At 33.5% G+C, this 16,234-nt stretch overlaps 1 pseudogene; it reads right to left on the reverse strand.

Moving 5' to 3' along the window:
* The window catches only part of LOC100921553, a 58,790-nt pseudogene extending 44,456 nt beyond the window's left edge, over nucleotides 1-14,334 (reverse strand).
* Between the last annotated feature and the right edge of the window lie 1,900 nt (nucleotides 14,335-16,234).

The following is a 16,234-nucleotide window of genomic DNA, read 5'->3' on the forward strand; positions in this document are numbered from 1 at the left end:
CCCAACTGGCTCATATTCATTGTTGTCTTCTCAAGAAAAAAAAATTCCTTACAATTGTCACACTTATGTAAATATAAGTATGACCCTGCTTTTTTGTTTCAATAAAATATAGTTTTTAAAGTAAGATTTAAGTTTTCCCTATACTAAAAATATTTAAGCTTTAATAAGGTTTGTAATCATTCAAAATATTATTTTCATACTTTTCTAAGAGTATCATTTAAGCAAAAAACACTGGGTTATGAACAAAAAGATCTGGATTTTTGGTCTGGTTTTGGAAAGGCAATTTATCTCAATTTTACCATCTGTAAAATGGATATAATAATATTGACATTTCTACTTTCTAATCTGTAAACCTTAAGAAACTACATAAAAGTGAATTCTTGCCAATGTTACTTTTCATTCCTGTCTCAGATCAATGGAGAGTTTCTCACTAAATATAATGATAGTGCACATTTCTTTTGTGTCAGTCTTGAAAAGACAATCTCAGAGTGAGGCACAAGAAACTCATACACTATCGTATTAAAGATACAAAGTCCTGAAGATGAGAATGAGACATTTTGAATAGTTATCATCTCCATCTTAAATGATTGCTTTCCAATCTCATTATCTCCTCTGCCAAAATCTTATCCTCCTTATGAGTTCACATGTCTTTTTATAATTTATATAGAGGGGTAAGCAAAACTAATTCTTTTATTGAGGTAGATGAACTTTTTATCATTATTTTTTTCCCTTAAGTTTCAGATAAAAATCATCACCACTACTCTCTCAGCTAATGTCCTCATATCATACTTTATTGGAAAAAAGATCTTTTTTCTCATTTGCAACACTGTACTTCTTTATTTTATTTTTTTATGAATGGATACCTAGTCAAGTTCTTTGTATAGTCCACTTATTCCATTTCTTTTACTCTTCAAGCAGCTTAATATCATTAATTCCCCCCAGGCATCTTCCCTACCATTAAACAAACAGCATTTACTAGATTCTCCCACTTCTGTAAGCAGTTATGCTATTGTAATGCTGAAGAAGCTGAGGCAGGATAGAGATTGGAGAACAATTTAATATTTTATTTGAAAGGGAGAAATTTATTGGAACTAAATGGATCCATGGTTTGGTACCAGGGCTGAATGAGACTATCTGTCTCAAATAATCCAGCAGTGAATCTCAAATACAACATTCTTTTATAGGGTAACAAGAAAGGTGACACAATGGAGGCAGGCATCTAGGATGACATAATGGAGGGAGGTACAGGAGAGGCTCCTGATATTCCAATGATGTCTAAGATATAAGACCTTTATCCTATCAAGCGTAAAGAGGAAATGAATACCTGAGGCAGAGTAACTGAGTAGGACAATTAGGGAAACTGGGTCAGGATATTAAAAGGGAACTGTGGCACAACACTATGTGCAACTTTTCTCTCTCATTTAAAGTTTTTGAAGAAGCTATTTAACTTGAGTGCCTTCCCTTCCTCTTCCTTAACTCTTATCTAAATTCTGTTTAATCAGACCTCTTTATTTAATGAAAAATAAGCTTTCCAATTTAGAACTATGCCCAAAGGAACTAAGTGGATGCCCATTAGTTGGGAAATGGTTGAATAAATTATGATATATGAATGTTATGGGTTATTATTGTTCTATAAGTAATGATCAGCAGGATAACTCAGAAAGGCCTAAAGAGACTTACATGAGCTGATGGTGCTGAGTGAAATAAGTAGAACCAGGAGGACATTGTACACAAAAACAACTAGATTATGTGATGATCAACTCTGATAGGCATGGCTCTTTTTAAGAATGAGGTGATTCAAACCAGTTTCAATAGTATTATGATGTAGAGAGCCTTCTACATCCAGAGAGAGGACTATAGAAACTAAATGTGGATCACGGATCACTTCATAGTATTTTCACCCTTTTTATTGTTATTTGCTTGCCTTTTTTTTTCATTTTTTCCCTTGTTGATTTGATTTTGTGTATGTGTGTGTGCAGCATGATAAATGTAGAAGTATGCTCAGAAGAATTGCACATGTAGAACATATATTGGATCACTTGCTGTCTAGGGGAAGAAGTGAAAGGAAGGTTTGAAGAAACATTTGGAACACAAGTTTTTGCAAAGTGAATAGGAAAAACTATATTTGCATATAGTTTGAAAATAGTTATTTAATCAAATGAAGGTGGCCTAGCTGTACCTGATCTAAAACTATATTATAAAGCAGTGTTCACCATAACCATTTGATATTGGCTAAGAAATAGATTAGTTGATCAGTGGAATAGGTTAGGTCCACAAGACAGAATAGTCAATTATAGCAAGCTAGTGTTTGACAAACCCAAAGATCCGAACGTTTGGCATAAGAATTCATTATTTGACAAAAACTGCTGGGATAACTGGAAATTAGTATGGCAAAAATTAGCCATGGACCCACACTTAACACCGTATACCAAGATAAGATCAAAATGGATCCATGATTTAGGCATAAAGAATGAGATTATAAATAAATTAGAGGAACATAGGATAGTTTATCTCTCAGACTTGTGGAGGAGGAAGAAATTTGTGACCAAAACATCTAGAGACCATTATTGATCACAAAATAGAAAATTTTTATTACATCAAATTAAAAAAAACTTTTGTACAAACAAAACTAATGCAAACAAGATTAGAAGGGAAGCAACAAACTGGGAAAACATTTTCACAGTTAAAGGTTCTGATAAAGGCCTCATTTCCAAAATATATAGAGAACTGACTCTAATTTATAAGAAACCAAGCCATTCTCCACTTGACAAATGATCAAAGGATATGAACAGACAATTTTCAGATAATGATATTGAAACTATTACCACTCATATGAAAGTGTTCCATATCATTATTAATCAGAGAAATGTAAATTAAGACAACTCTGAGATACTACTACACACCTGTCAGATTGGCTAAGATGACAGGAAAAAGATAATGATGAATGTTGGAGGAGATGCGGGAAAACTGGAACACTGATACACTGTTGGTGGAGTTGTGAATGAATCCAACCATTCTGGAGAGCAATCTGGAATTATGCTCAAAAACTTTTTTTTTTATTTATTTAATAGCCTTTTATTTACAGGATATATACATGGGTAACTTTACAGCATTAACAATTAACAAACCTCTCGTTCCAATTTTTCACCTCTTACCCCCCCCACCCCCTCCCCTAGATGGCAGGATGACCAGTAGATGTTAAATATATTAAGATATAACTTAGATACACAATAAGTATACATGACCAAAACATTATTTTGCTGTACAAAAAGAATCAGACTCTTGAATTATTGTACAATTAGCTTGTGAAGGAAATCAAAAATGCATGTGTGCATAAATATAGGGATTGGGAATTTAATGTAATGGTTTTAGTCATCTCCCAGAGTTATTTTTCTGGGCATAGCTAGTTCAGTTCATTACTGCTCCATTAGAAATGATTTGGTTGATCTCGTTGCTGAGGATGGCCTGATCCATCAGAACTGGTCATCATCTAGTATTGTTTTGAGTATATAATGATCTCCTGGTCCTCTCATTTCACTCAGCATCAGTTCATGTAAGTCTCTCCAGGCCTTTCTGAAATCATCCTGTTGGTCATTTCTTACAGAACAGTAATATTCCATAATTTTCATATACCACAATTTATTCAGCCATTCTCAACTGATGGACATCCATTCAGTTCCAGTTTCTAGCCACTACAAAGAGCTGCCACAAACATTCGTGCACATACAGGTCCCTTTCCCTTCTTTATAATCTCTTTGGGATATAATCCCAGTAGTAACACTGCTGGATCAAAGGGTATGCACAGTTTGATAACTTTTTATGCTCAAAAACTTATCAAACTGTGCATACCCGTTGACCCAGCAGTGCTACTATTGAGCTTATACCCCAAGGAGATACTAAAGAAGGGAAAGGACCTTATTAAAATATTGGCAGCCCTATTTGTAGTGACTAGAAACTGGAAAATGAATGGATGCCTATCAATGAGAATGGTTGAATAAATCGTGGTATATGAATGTTATGGAATATTATTGCTCTGAGAATGACCCAGCAGGAGAATACGAAGGCTTGGAAGATTTACATGAACTGATGCTGATGAATAATGACAAAGATCATTATATATGTCAGCAATGATACTGTATGAAGATGTATTTTGATGGATGTGGATTTCTTTGACAAAGAGACCTAATTCAGTTTCAATTGATCAATGATGGACAGAAGCAGCTACATCAAAAGAAAGAACACTGGCAAATGAATGTAAACTGTTTGCATTTTTGTTTTTTCTTCCTGGATTATTTTTACCTTCTGAATCCAATTCTCCCTGTGCAACAAGAAAACTGTTTCTTTCTGCACACATATATTGTATTTAGGATATACTACAACATATTCAACATATATAGGACTGCTTGCCATCTAGAGGAGGGGGTGGAGGGAGGGAGGGGAAAAATAGGAACAGAAGTGAGCGCAAGGGATAATGTTGTAAAAAAATTACCCTGGCATGGGTTCTGTCAATAAAAAGTTATTATAATAAATAAATAAAAAGAAAATAGTTATTTAAAAATAAAAAAAATAAAAATAAACTTTCCAATTTTATTTTCTCTTAATTGCCAAAATCAATAACCTCTTCTCAATCTTAATAGTCATTGATTTTTTTTTCAAGATTCACAATCCTTACCACCTTCTGTTCTTGTATCTTTTTTTTGCACTTCAGATTTTCATAAGATTATTCATTCCTGATTCTCTTCAGTTTCCTTCCCTCAATTGACAAAATGACCTATGCGAAGGGAAATCATGAAACTCCCCTACCCAATAAAGTGTATGATGTTCATTCCTTCATTGGACAAATATACAATCTTCTGCTTCATCTTTAAAGCCCTTCACAAGCTAACATTTTTGACCTATTTGCAGTTCTTATAGTTTTATTCCCCTTCATGTTGTGATCTGATGACACAGGTCTTTTTTTTTTTTTCTCTGCCTCCTACATGATGCTCCATCTGCATCTTTGACCTCCATTCCTGAATACTCTTTCCTCTCACCTCCACCTCCTGGTTTCCTTGACTTCAAGAAGCAGCTGAAATTCAACATTCTGCAAAAAAAAAGAAAAGAAAAGAAAAGACTTGCCATCATTTATGTGACTAATATTTGTGCACATTTGCATATCTGTGCATAGATAGATGTTCATAGTGGTCATATAGCTATTTGTGATTGTGTCCCCCACTATAATGTTTATTCTTAGAGGCTTGGGTCTGTTTTTATCTTTATTTTTACATCAGTTTTTAACACAATGCCTCACCCATAGTTAACAATTAGCAAATATATCCTGACTAACTGACTGACTAGTTGGCTTTACTTCACTCATGTCATGTCATTATCTTCTAACCAAAGGCTTTTTCTTAGGTTCTCTTCTCTTTTCTCTCTAATCTCTCACTTGATTGCCACATTAGCTCCCATGGGTTTCAGTTATGATCCCTATGTCCTCTGACTTGTAGATATATATTTTCATATCACACTTTTTTGTTTTGAGCTACTATTCTGTATGATGAACTATAAACAGAAGTTTCCAATCTACATGTTCTGTACCAGTTCAAACTCAAAATGCCTAAATGAAACATATTATCATTAATCCAAAATTATATCCTTCTTCCTTTTTGCTGTCAAGCACCCTTCTAGTTAAGCAAGTTTACAACTTTGGTTACATGATTAAATCTTGATTTTTCACTCAACTCGGCTTTATGTTTAAAAGATATTTAGAAATTTTACATATATATACACACATATATAAACATTTATGTATATGTATATGTATGTGTGTATACCTATCTCTCATCATTGATGTGCTTTAGTTTAAGCCCTTATCCCCTCCTACCTGATGGTTCAATAGCAGCCTATTTGGTTTTCCTTCCTCAAGGTTCTCCCTACTCTAACCTAGTATCTATTCAGCTGATAAAGTGATTTTCCTAAAGCATAAGTATTATTTAATCTAATATTAAAATAGATAAATTGTATATCAAACAAGATAAACTATATGTGTATGATCTATTTATATATAACTATGATACATATGATTTTTATATATAATACAAATGATATGACATGTATATGTGTATGATCTTAGATTTAAAAAGTAATCACTGGAGTTATTTGCATAGAGGAGTTAAAATAATCAGATTCATGCTTTAGGAAAATCACTTTGTTAGCTGAATAGATTCTAGATTAGATTAAGGAAAATCTTGAAGTAGGAAGACCCAAAGGGGACTCTACTGAAATAGGCTAGGTAAGATATGATAAGTGCTTAAACTAAGGATGTAAGGATGTATGAATGAAGAGGACACATAGATGTGTCCCCCTTCTACCTTTACATTCTTTTCAAACAATACTCCCTCACCATATCCTCTGTGATTTAACTATAATTACCATTGTATTGTTTCAAATTCATCAAATTCTATTTTCTTTCTGTATGCTTTTCCCCTGGCTATATCCAATGCCTTGAATACTCTCCTGCCTACTTCTGCCTCATAGAATTGTCCAAATTGATCTCGAGTCATTTTCTGCATTGACATTCTGATCCCCAGGTATTTGGGAACATTCTCCCAAACTATTTTACATTCATTTTGTACATAGTACAAACTTCCTTCTCTTTGTCTCTTATTAGAATGTAGGTTGCTTATTTTTTGTCTTATTAGGATATAGGTTGTTTGTTGGTTGGGTTTTTTTTCCCTCCTAACACCTTTGCTTAAATGCAGTGATAAGTTTGACTTTAATACTTGTATCATCAGTATAGCAGTGCATAGACAGCCAATCCCTGCATAAAGAAGATGAGATTTCAAGTCCTGTCTTTGATACATATTGGCTATTCAATCATGAGGAAGTTAACTATTCAGTTCTCTAAGTTCCATTTCTCCAGATAATTATCTTTACTCTTTAAAACTAAAAGTTTCACCCTTTGATCCAGCAGTGTTACTATTGGGCTTATATCCCAAAGAGATTATAAAGAAGGGAAAGGGACCTGTATGTGCACGAATGTTTGTGGCAGCCCTTTTTGTAGTGGCTAGAAACTGGAAACTGAATGGATGTCCATCAGTTGGAGAATGGCTGAATAAATTGTGGTATATGAAAATTATGGAATATTACTGTTCTGTAAGAAATGACCAACAGGATGATTTCAGAAAGGCCTGGAGAGACTTACACGAACTGATGCTGAGTGAAATGAGCAGGACCCAGGAGATCATTATATACTTCAACAACAATATTATATGATGACCAGTTCTGATGGACCTGGCCATCCTTAGCAACGAGATCAACCAAATCATTTCCAATGGAACAGTAATGAACTGAACCAGCTACGCCCAGAGAAAGAACTCTGGGAGATGACTAAAAACCATTACATTGAATTCCCAATCCCTATATTTTTGCCCACCTGCATTTTTGATTTCCTTCACAAGCTAATTGTACAATATTTCAAAGTCGGATTCTTTTTGTACAGCAAAATAACATTTTGGTCATGTATACTTATTGTGTATCTAATTTATATTTTAATGTATTTAACATCTACTGGTCATCCCGCCATCTAGGGGAGAGGGTAGGGGGGTAAAAGGTGAAAAATTGAAACAAGAGGTTTGGCAATTGTTAATGCTGTAAAGTTACCCATGCATATATCCTGTAAATAAAAGGCTATTAAATAAAAAAAAAATGAAGAAAAAAAAATAAAATAAAATAAAACTAAAAGTTTCAGATAAGGTGTCAACCTGGATTGATAGAAGTTTCTTCACCTGAGAATTCCCTGTGCCAGTGAAATCATAGCTCTAATTTATGTCTAGTTTCTGTCCTATCTCTAGTGTTTAGCACTGTTTCTAGTACATAAAGTGGAACTTAATTGTTTTAGGTTGATTAATTTTAATCAATCCAGCTAATTCTGGAGAAATTTTCCAGATGGCAAATGTTGTAGAGACCACTGGAGTATGAATGTTTGTTCTGATATTTGCTAGTTATGTGATCATGGGTAGGTCATTTCCCTTCCTTACCCTAGTTTGCTATTTTGTTAAATATGTATAATAATAGTTGTACTGTTTATCCCACAACTATAGACATTTATTTAATATCAATGCATTTTCTCTTTATATTTATGGATAAATGATGGTAATGTTGGTGGTAATATTGATGGGAATGCTACATTTAGAGTACAAAAATAATTAGGTAAGTATGTTATTCAATGTTAAGTAGGCATAAAAATAATTTTATTGATATCTTTTGTTATTATCAACACCCACATTTGTAATGTTCCTTCATCTTCCAATTTTTTTTTAACTATAAGGTTTGATGTTATATAAAGGCAATCACTGAGTTGTCTGTCACAAGAATATTTCTAATATATCTTAACTATTTGATGAAGAAGCCATTGTGACTGATCAGCCCAGTAACATTTTTTTTCCCCTTTTATGTATATTTAGATTTTCTTAAGTCCTACATAGGACCCAATTGTGAATGCTATCACTTTACCTCTTGTCTATCACTAACCAATACAGCTACCAACCCAATTAACAAATTTATATTGGTACAATTATATTCAAAATATTTTCTCCTTGTATCCCTAGACAACCAAAAAGATACCGATTTCTTTATGATCATCCTTTGGAAGTCAAAATGAGTGGACCATATTCTCAAAATCCAAGCTAGCCTTAGTTCATAACAGTTCTCATCAGCAAGATAAGAGCACAGAAACTAGAGCTGGAAGGAATGTTAGAAAACCAATTCTTATTTTCTTATTTTAGAGATAAGATGATTGTTAATCACCATTACCAACTCAGATTAATTACTTAACATAATCAATAAGATAAAACCAAAGTTTTCCTACACTACCCCCCTCATACTGATTGATCAAGTTGTCTAAAAAATTTCCTACCTTTTGCTTCAAAAGAAAGAGTCATAGGAAGACTTCTCATTTACCTGTTCTTTTGGGGAAATGAATAAAGTACCTGTTCTACTGTGATAAAATAAAGTAATCATTATTTATAAGAAGCTGATATGTCAAGCTATCCAAAAGGAGAATGCCAGGACCTGAAAAGAGAAAATGTGAGGAATATATGTTTTTTATAATTTCCATTAAAGGCAATTATATTTCTCAAAATCACAATCTTTTCCTCCACCAACTTCTCATTCATTTTATTGGTTCACTTATCCTCTCTCCTTTGAGAAATGCCAGGAAGCTTCAGACATTAAGAAAGGTATAGTGGGGATAGTAAGAAGGGAAGTTTTCTACTTCCCAAGATCCATTATAAATGTCTCATTGAGGACTTCAAATGACTCATTCAGCAAGACAAGTCAGATATCAGGATTAGATTCACCTTATAATAGAAAATTAGTAATAAAAACCTATTCCTAACAGAAATCAGTTGATGAGACTCAGATTGGTATAATAGAAATGTCTTATAAGGAGTCAAAATGATTGGAGTACAAAACTGACTTGCTCACATTTACTAGCCTGTTACTGTAGATATCAGATTCTTTAACCTTATATTTGCTCACATGTAAAGTGGGGGTAATAAAACTCATGCTAAAGTCATGTAACTGCAAGAAAATTGTTTTTCTTTTTATGTGTATATATATATATTTATTAAAGCTCTTTTTTTAATTTTCAGAACATATGCATGGATAATTCTTCAAAATTAACCCTTGCCATATCTCGTGTTTCAGTTTACCCCCCCCCTTTCCCCAACCCTTCCCTTAGATGTCAAATAAGCTAATATGTGTTAAACATGGTAGAAATATATGTTAAATTCATTATATTTATACATATTTATACAATTGTCTTGCTGAACAAGAAAAATTAAATCAAACGGGGGGAAATGATAAAGAAAATAAAATGCAAGCAGACAACAAGAAAAAGAGTGAAATTGCTATGCTGCGAACCACGCTCAGTTCCTACAATCCTCTCTTGTATAAATGTGTAGAGTCCTCATATTGTGTAGATGGCTCTTTTCATCACAAGATCACAACTGACCTCAATCATCTCATTGTTGGAAAGAGCCATATTCATCAATAATGATCATCATATATTATTGTGGTTGTTGTGGATAATGATCTCCTGGTTCTATCAGTCCAGGACTTTTTGAAAGGCCTTCCTATATACTCACTTCATTTAGCATCAGTTCATGTAAGTCAATCAAGGCTTCTCTGAAATCATCCTGCCTATCATTTTTTTATAGAACAATAATATTTCATAACATTCATATACCACAACTTTTTCAGCTATCCACCAACTGATGAACATTTACTCAGTTTCCAGTTTTTTGCCACTTCAACTGCCACAAACATTTTTGCACATGTGAGTCTCTTTTCCTCCTTTAAAATATTTTTGGGATATAAGCCCAGTAGTAACACTGCTAGATCAAATGGTAGGTACAGCTTTACAACTCTTTGGGCATAGTTCCAAAAGTGCTCTCCAGAATGGTTGAATTCATTCACAATTCCACTAAATATGTATTAGTGTCTGAGTTTCCCCACATCCTCTCCAACATTCATAATAATCTTTTCCTGTCATTTTAGCCAATCTGAGAGATGTATAGTAATATCTCAAAGTGTCTTAATTTGCATTTCTCTGATTAATAAGTATTTAGAGCACTTTTTCATATGACTAGAAATTCTTTTCAATCTCTTCATCTGAAAATTGGCTGATCATATCTTGGAGCATTCATCAATTAGAGAAAGGCTTGAATTCTTATAAATTTGAGTGAGTTATCTATATATTTTAAGAAATGAGGCCTTTATTAAAATTCATGGATGTAAAAAATGTTTGTTCAGTTTGTTGCTTCCCTTCTAGTCTTGTCTGCATTAGTTTTGTTTGCACAAAACCTTTTTAAATTAATATAATTAAAATTATGTATTTTGTGATCAATAATGATCTCCACTTTTTCTTTGGTCACAAATTCCTTCCTTCACAGATCTGAGAGGCAAACTATGCTTTGTTTTTTTTCTAATTTGTTTATATTATTATTCTTTATATCTAGATTATGAACCCATTTCAACCTTATCTTGGTATGTGGTGTTAGATGTGGGTCAATGCCTAATTTCTGCTATACTGGTTTCCAATTTTCCCAGCAGTTTTTGTCAAATAGTGAGATCTTATACCAAAAATGGGACCTTTGGATTTGTCAAACACTAGATTACTACAGCCATTGGCTATTTTGTTCTATGAACCTAACCTATTCCACTGATCAACTACTTATTTCTTAGCCAGTATCAAATGGTTTTGATGATTGCTTTGCTTTATAATAATTTTAGATCTGGCACAGCCAAGCCACCTTCATTTTCACTGTTTTCATTAATTCCCTTGAAATTTTTGACCATGTTTTCTTCCAGATGAACTTTGTCAAATATATATTTTTCTAAATCTTTAAAATAATTTCTTGGAAGTTTGTTTGTTATAGCAATAAATAAGTAGATTACTTTAGATAGTATTTTCATTTTTATTATATTTGCTGGGCTTACCCATGAGCACTTGATATTTTTCCAGTTGTTTAGATCTGACTTTATTTGTGTAGAAAATGTTTTGTAGTTTTCATATAGTTCCTGACTTTGACTTGGCAGGCAGATTCCCAAATATGTTACATTATCAACAGTTATTTTAAATGGAATTTCTCTTTGTATCTCTTGCTGCTGGACTTTATTGGTAATATATAAAAATGCTGATGATTTCTGTGGATTTATTTTGTATACTGAAAATTTGCTAAAGTTTAGATTATTTTAAAGTTGATTTATTTTAGTTGATTCTTTCATGTTCTTTAAGTATTACATCTTATCATCTGCAAAGAGTGATAATTTGGTTTCCTCATTACCTACTCTAATTACTTTAATTTTGTTTTCTTCTTTTATTGCCAAAGCCAACATTTCTAATGAGCAACTTTGTTTCACCCCTGATTTTATTGAGAATTGTTCTAGTTTGTCCCCATATGATACTTGCTGGTGGTTTTAAATAAATGCTACTGATCATTTTAAGGAAAATTCCATTTATCCCTATACTCTCTAGTGTTTTTAATAGGAGTGGATGGTAGATTTTATCAAGTGCTTTTTCTATTTATTGAGATAGATAAACTGAGATAATCATATGGTTTTTGTTAGTTTGGTTATTGATACAGTCAATTATGCTAATAATTTTCTTCATATTGAACCAGACCTGCATTCTTGGTATAAATCCTGCTTGGTCATAGTGTATTATCCTGGGATGACTTTCTGTAATCTCCTTGCTATTATTTTGTAAGATTTTTGCATCAATATTCATTAGGGAAATTGGCATATAATTTTCTTTCTCTGTTTTCATTTCACTTGATTTAGGCATCAGTACCATGTCTGTGTCACAAAAAGAATTTGATCAGGGTCCTTCCTTTTCTGTTTTTTCAATTAGTTTGTATAGTATTGGAGTTAAGTGTTTTTTTTAATGTTTGGGAGAATTCACATGTAAATTCTTCTGGCCCTGGAGATTTTTTTCTTAGGGAATTGATTAATAGCTTGTTCTTTTTTTTTTCTAAAAAAAGATTTTTTTAAAGTAATTTATTTCCTCTTCTGTCAATCTGGGCAAACAAACAATTACCAATTTTGTGAAAGAATACTTTAAATTACTTATTATAAGAGAACTATAAATCAAAGCACTTAGTAAATTTAAATTTCTATAAAAGAACTGACAAAACCAAAAAGGAAAAATAAAAATAAATGTTAGATCTTTCCATAAAAAGAAGGGAAAACCAATGCCTCATTAATGAAGCAGTAAACTGGTCAAGAAATCAACTAGTCCAATCATTCTGGAAAACAACTTGGAACTATGTACATAAAGTGATAAGAAAACACCCTGACATAGGTTCCACAGCTTATGGCATAGCACAAGGTTAAAATGAAAGTTTCCATATATACCAAAATATTTGTAGTAGCATTTTAATAGTCCATAGATCAGGAAACTACTTATCAAGTGGAGAATGACTAAATGATGCTATAACTTGGTGATGTAATATTGCTGTACTATAGGAAACAATAAATATGATGAAAACAGAGAAACACAGGAAGTTCAGATGAATTGATGGAAAGAGTAATAAGGAGAATCAAAAAACAACAAAAAAATACACTGAATATACCAATGCAAAAGAAAAGAATAACAACAAAGCATTTGAATTGGAATTCTGCTGGCCAAAGTTGACCATAAATAAGAAATATGAAAAGACATCTTACCTTCTTTAAAGATATGAGGGATTATGGAGAGTGAACATCATAGCTAATGACCAATGTTTTGTATGTTGACCAGTCTTGTGGAATTAAATTTTTCTAAAAAAATTCTTTGTTAAAAGAAATAGTTCACTAGAATCTATTGAACATATCAAAGTTTTAAAAACAAATGGTTTTAATAAAACATTTTAAAAACTACATTAACTAAAGAATTTCTTTATTTTTCAAGTTTATTTTTTTTATTATAGCTTTTTATTGACAAAACATATTCATGGATAATTTTTTAACATTGACTCTTGCAAAAACTTCTGTCCTAAATTTTCCCCTCCTTCCCTTCACCCTCTCCCCTAGATGGCAGGTAGTCCCATACATGTTGAATATGTTAAAGTTTATGTTAAATGCAATATATGTATACATATTTTTACACTTTTTACAGAGTCCTTTTTTTGTTTGTTTGTTTGTTTTTTTATTGATAATTATTATTATTTTTTTATTTAATAGCCTTTTATTTACAGGTTATATGCATGGGTAACTTTACAGCGTTAAAAATTGCCAAACCTCTGGTTAAACACCTCTTACCCCCCACCCCCCCCGAGGCAGGATGAATAGAGTTAAATACATTAAAAATTAAATTAGAGGGGGCGGAGCCAAGATGGGGAGAAGAACCGCCCTTTTTAAGCCTCTTACCCTCTTTATCAATAAAATCGCCTCAAAATGTCTTGACCGCCAATTTAAAGATAAAAGGAACAACTCCACCAGCCGAAAAATCTGCATCCGCCAAAAGGTTGGCCCCGGGGAGATCCGGGAGACTGGGAAAAATTAGGTTCCCAGGGTCCAAACGAGGGTGAAGGCACAGATCTCAACGCGCCAGCCCCAACCCGCAAAGGGCTTTTCCTTGGGGGTGTGATCCGCACAGCAGGAGGACCGGGGGGTTACTCCAACTGAGCAGGGGGAGCTGGCGGGCCAAGGCTTTCCAGGGCCAGGATTGGGGACCTGGGGCGGTTTGGGGGCGGTCTGGGTCTGCAACCCAGGGTCTGTGGTCTGTGGTGTGCAGTCACCAAACCACAGTCCCAAAGAGGCCCGGCCTGGGGCAGTGCCCTTCACCCTTAGGGCCGAGGGGTTGTAACCCATCAGCCCTACTAACAGTTTGATAGCTCGGCAGTGCTAATCCATTTGGGGGAAGGGAAAACCTTCACCAGAGCACTCCCCAACCCCAGAGCCGGAAATGGTTTACATCCTCCCTGCTCTCAGGGAAGAGAACCCCCTTGACAGAGACCCCCAAATTTTTAAACATGAATAAAAAGATGAAAAGAAGATGAAACTTCTATGGAAAAAGAGCAGGCAGCAAACTGAAGAACCTAAAAAAGCAAAAATGCATCAGACCCTCCCTTACATGATGCTCAGAAGAGAACCATTAAAAGTCTCAAAAAGAGGTTAGAAGATAAATGGGGGAAAGAGAAGTTTTACAAGAGGAACAACCCTGAAATAGAATTAAAAAATAAAATTCACTACAAAGTAGGATTTGATTTGGAAAAGACAAAAACCCCAAGAAAGTAGGATCCATGAATTGGAAAAAGACAAACAACACGCAAGAAAGTAGGATCTGTGAATTGAAAGAAAATAACCTAAAAAAAAATTAGTGAAATGGAAAAATTCCACAGACCAAAACAAACATTCAAAAACCAATTGGACATATAAGAAAGAAGTAAAAAGCTATTAAAAAAATAATTTTTTAAAAATTAGAACTGAACAAATTGAAACTAATGATTCATTGAGACAGGTAAAAAAAAAATGACAAACTGAAAAAATGAATTATCTATTTGCAAAACAAGACTTGAAAAATAGATCTAGGAGAGATAATCTGAGGATTATTGGACTTTCTAAAACATGAAAAAACCTAATACTTTTACAAGAAATCATCAAAGAGAACTGCCCAGATGTAATAGAATCGAAGGTAAAATAGGCATTGAAAAATTACGAACACCTTTCTGAAAGAAATTAAAAAAAACCCCAAGGAATATTGTGGCCAAATTTTGAACATCAGATTGGAAAAATTTTACAAGCAGCCAAAAAAACCATTTAAAACCGGGGTGCCCAATAAAGATCCCCAAGATCTGGCTGCCTCAATTAAAGGAAAAAAGGGCCTGGTTGATATTCCGAAACAAAGAACTTGAGATGGCCAAAAAACTACCAGTGCTGAGCATTTTCTTCCAGGAAGAAGATGGAATTTAATGAAACAAGAATTCCATTTGTTTCTGAAGAAAAAACCAGAACTAAACAAAAAATTTGATTCCAAGTAAACCAAGAATGCAGAAAATAAAAATAACTTTGAGAATTTATTTCTGTTTGGGATATACAAAAGAATAATGTATAATTTGATTGTACTGAATAACAAAAAAGGAAGAGATATGGAAAGGGATGATGGGAATAAAAGGAGGGATAAAAAGGGGAAACCACATCCCCAAAAAGGCAAGGAAACTTATCATATCGGGGAATTTGGGGGAGGAAACATTTGGTGAATCTTACTTCATCGGTTTCAAAGAAAAAATAATTGACATTTGTTTTAGAAAAATTTTCCCCATTAAAAACGGGGAGGGAAAAGGAAAAGAAAAAAGAGTAATAAGGGAAGGAAGGGGAAAGACCAAAGGGGGGGGAGGGATTATAAAGGAAAGATCGTGATACAAGATACATAAGTTTAAAAGGGGGAAGAGGTTGGGGAGGCGAAAAGTGCACAATTTGGGGTTATTAGGATGGAGGGAAAACAGATTTAGTAATTCTAAAAATGAAATTGAACTCCCCATAAAAGGGAGGATAGAGACTGGATCAATAGTGAACCCCACAATATGTTGTTTACAAGAAACAATTAAAGCAGGGGGATGCATAGGTAAAAGTAAAAAGGCTGGAGCAAAATCTATTATGCTTGGTGAACGGGTAGCCATCCTTATCTCCAGATCAAGGTAAAATTGATCTAATTAAAAGATAAGGAAGGTAATCCCACCCCAAAGGGTAATATCAAATTAAACAATACAAT

Source organism: Sarcophilus harrisii, chromosome 6 (genome assembly GCF_902635505.1).
Source record: "Sarcophilus harrisii chromosome 6, mSarHar1.11, whole genome shotgun sequence".
In the NCBI taxonomy this organism is placed as follows: domain Eukaryota; kingdom Metazoa; phylum Chordata; class Mammalia; order Dasyuromorphia; family Dasyuridae; genus Sarcophilus; species Sarcophilus harrisii.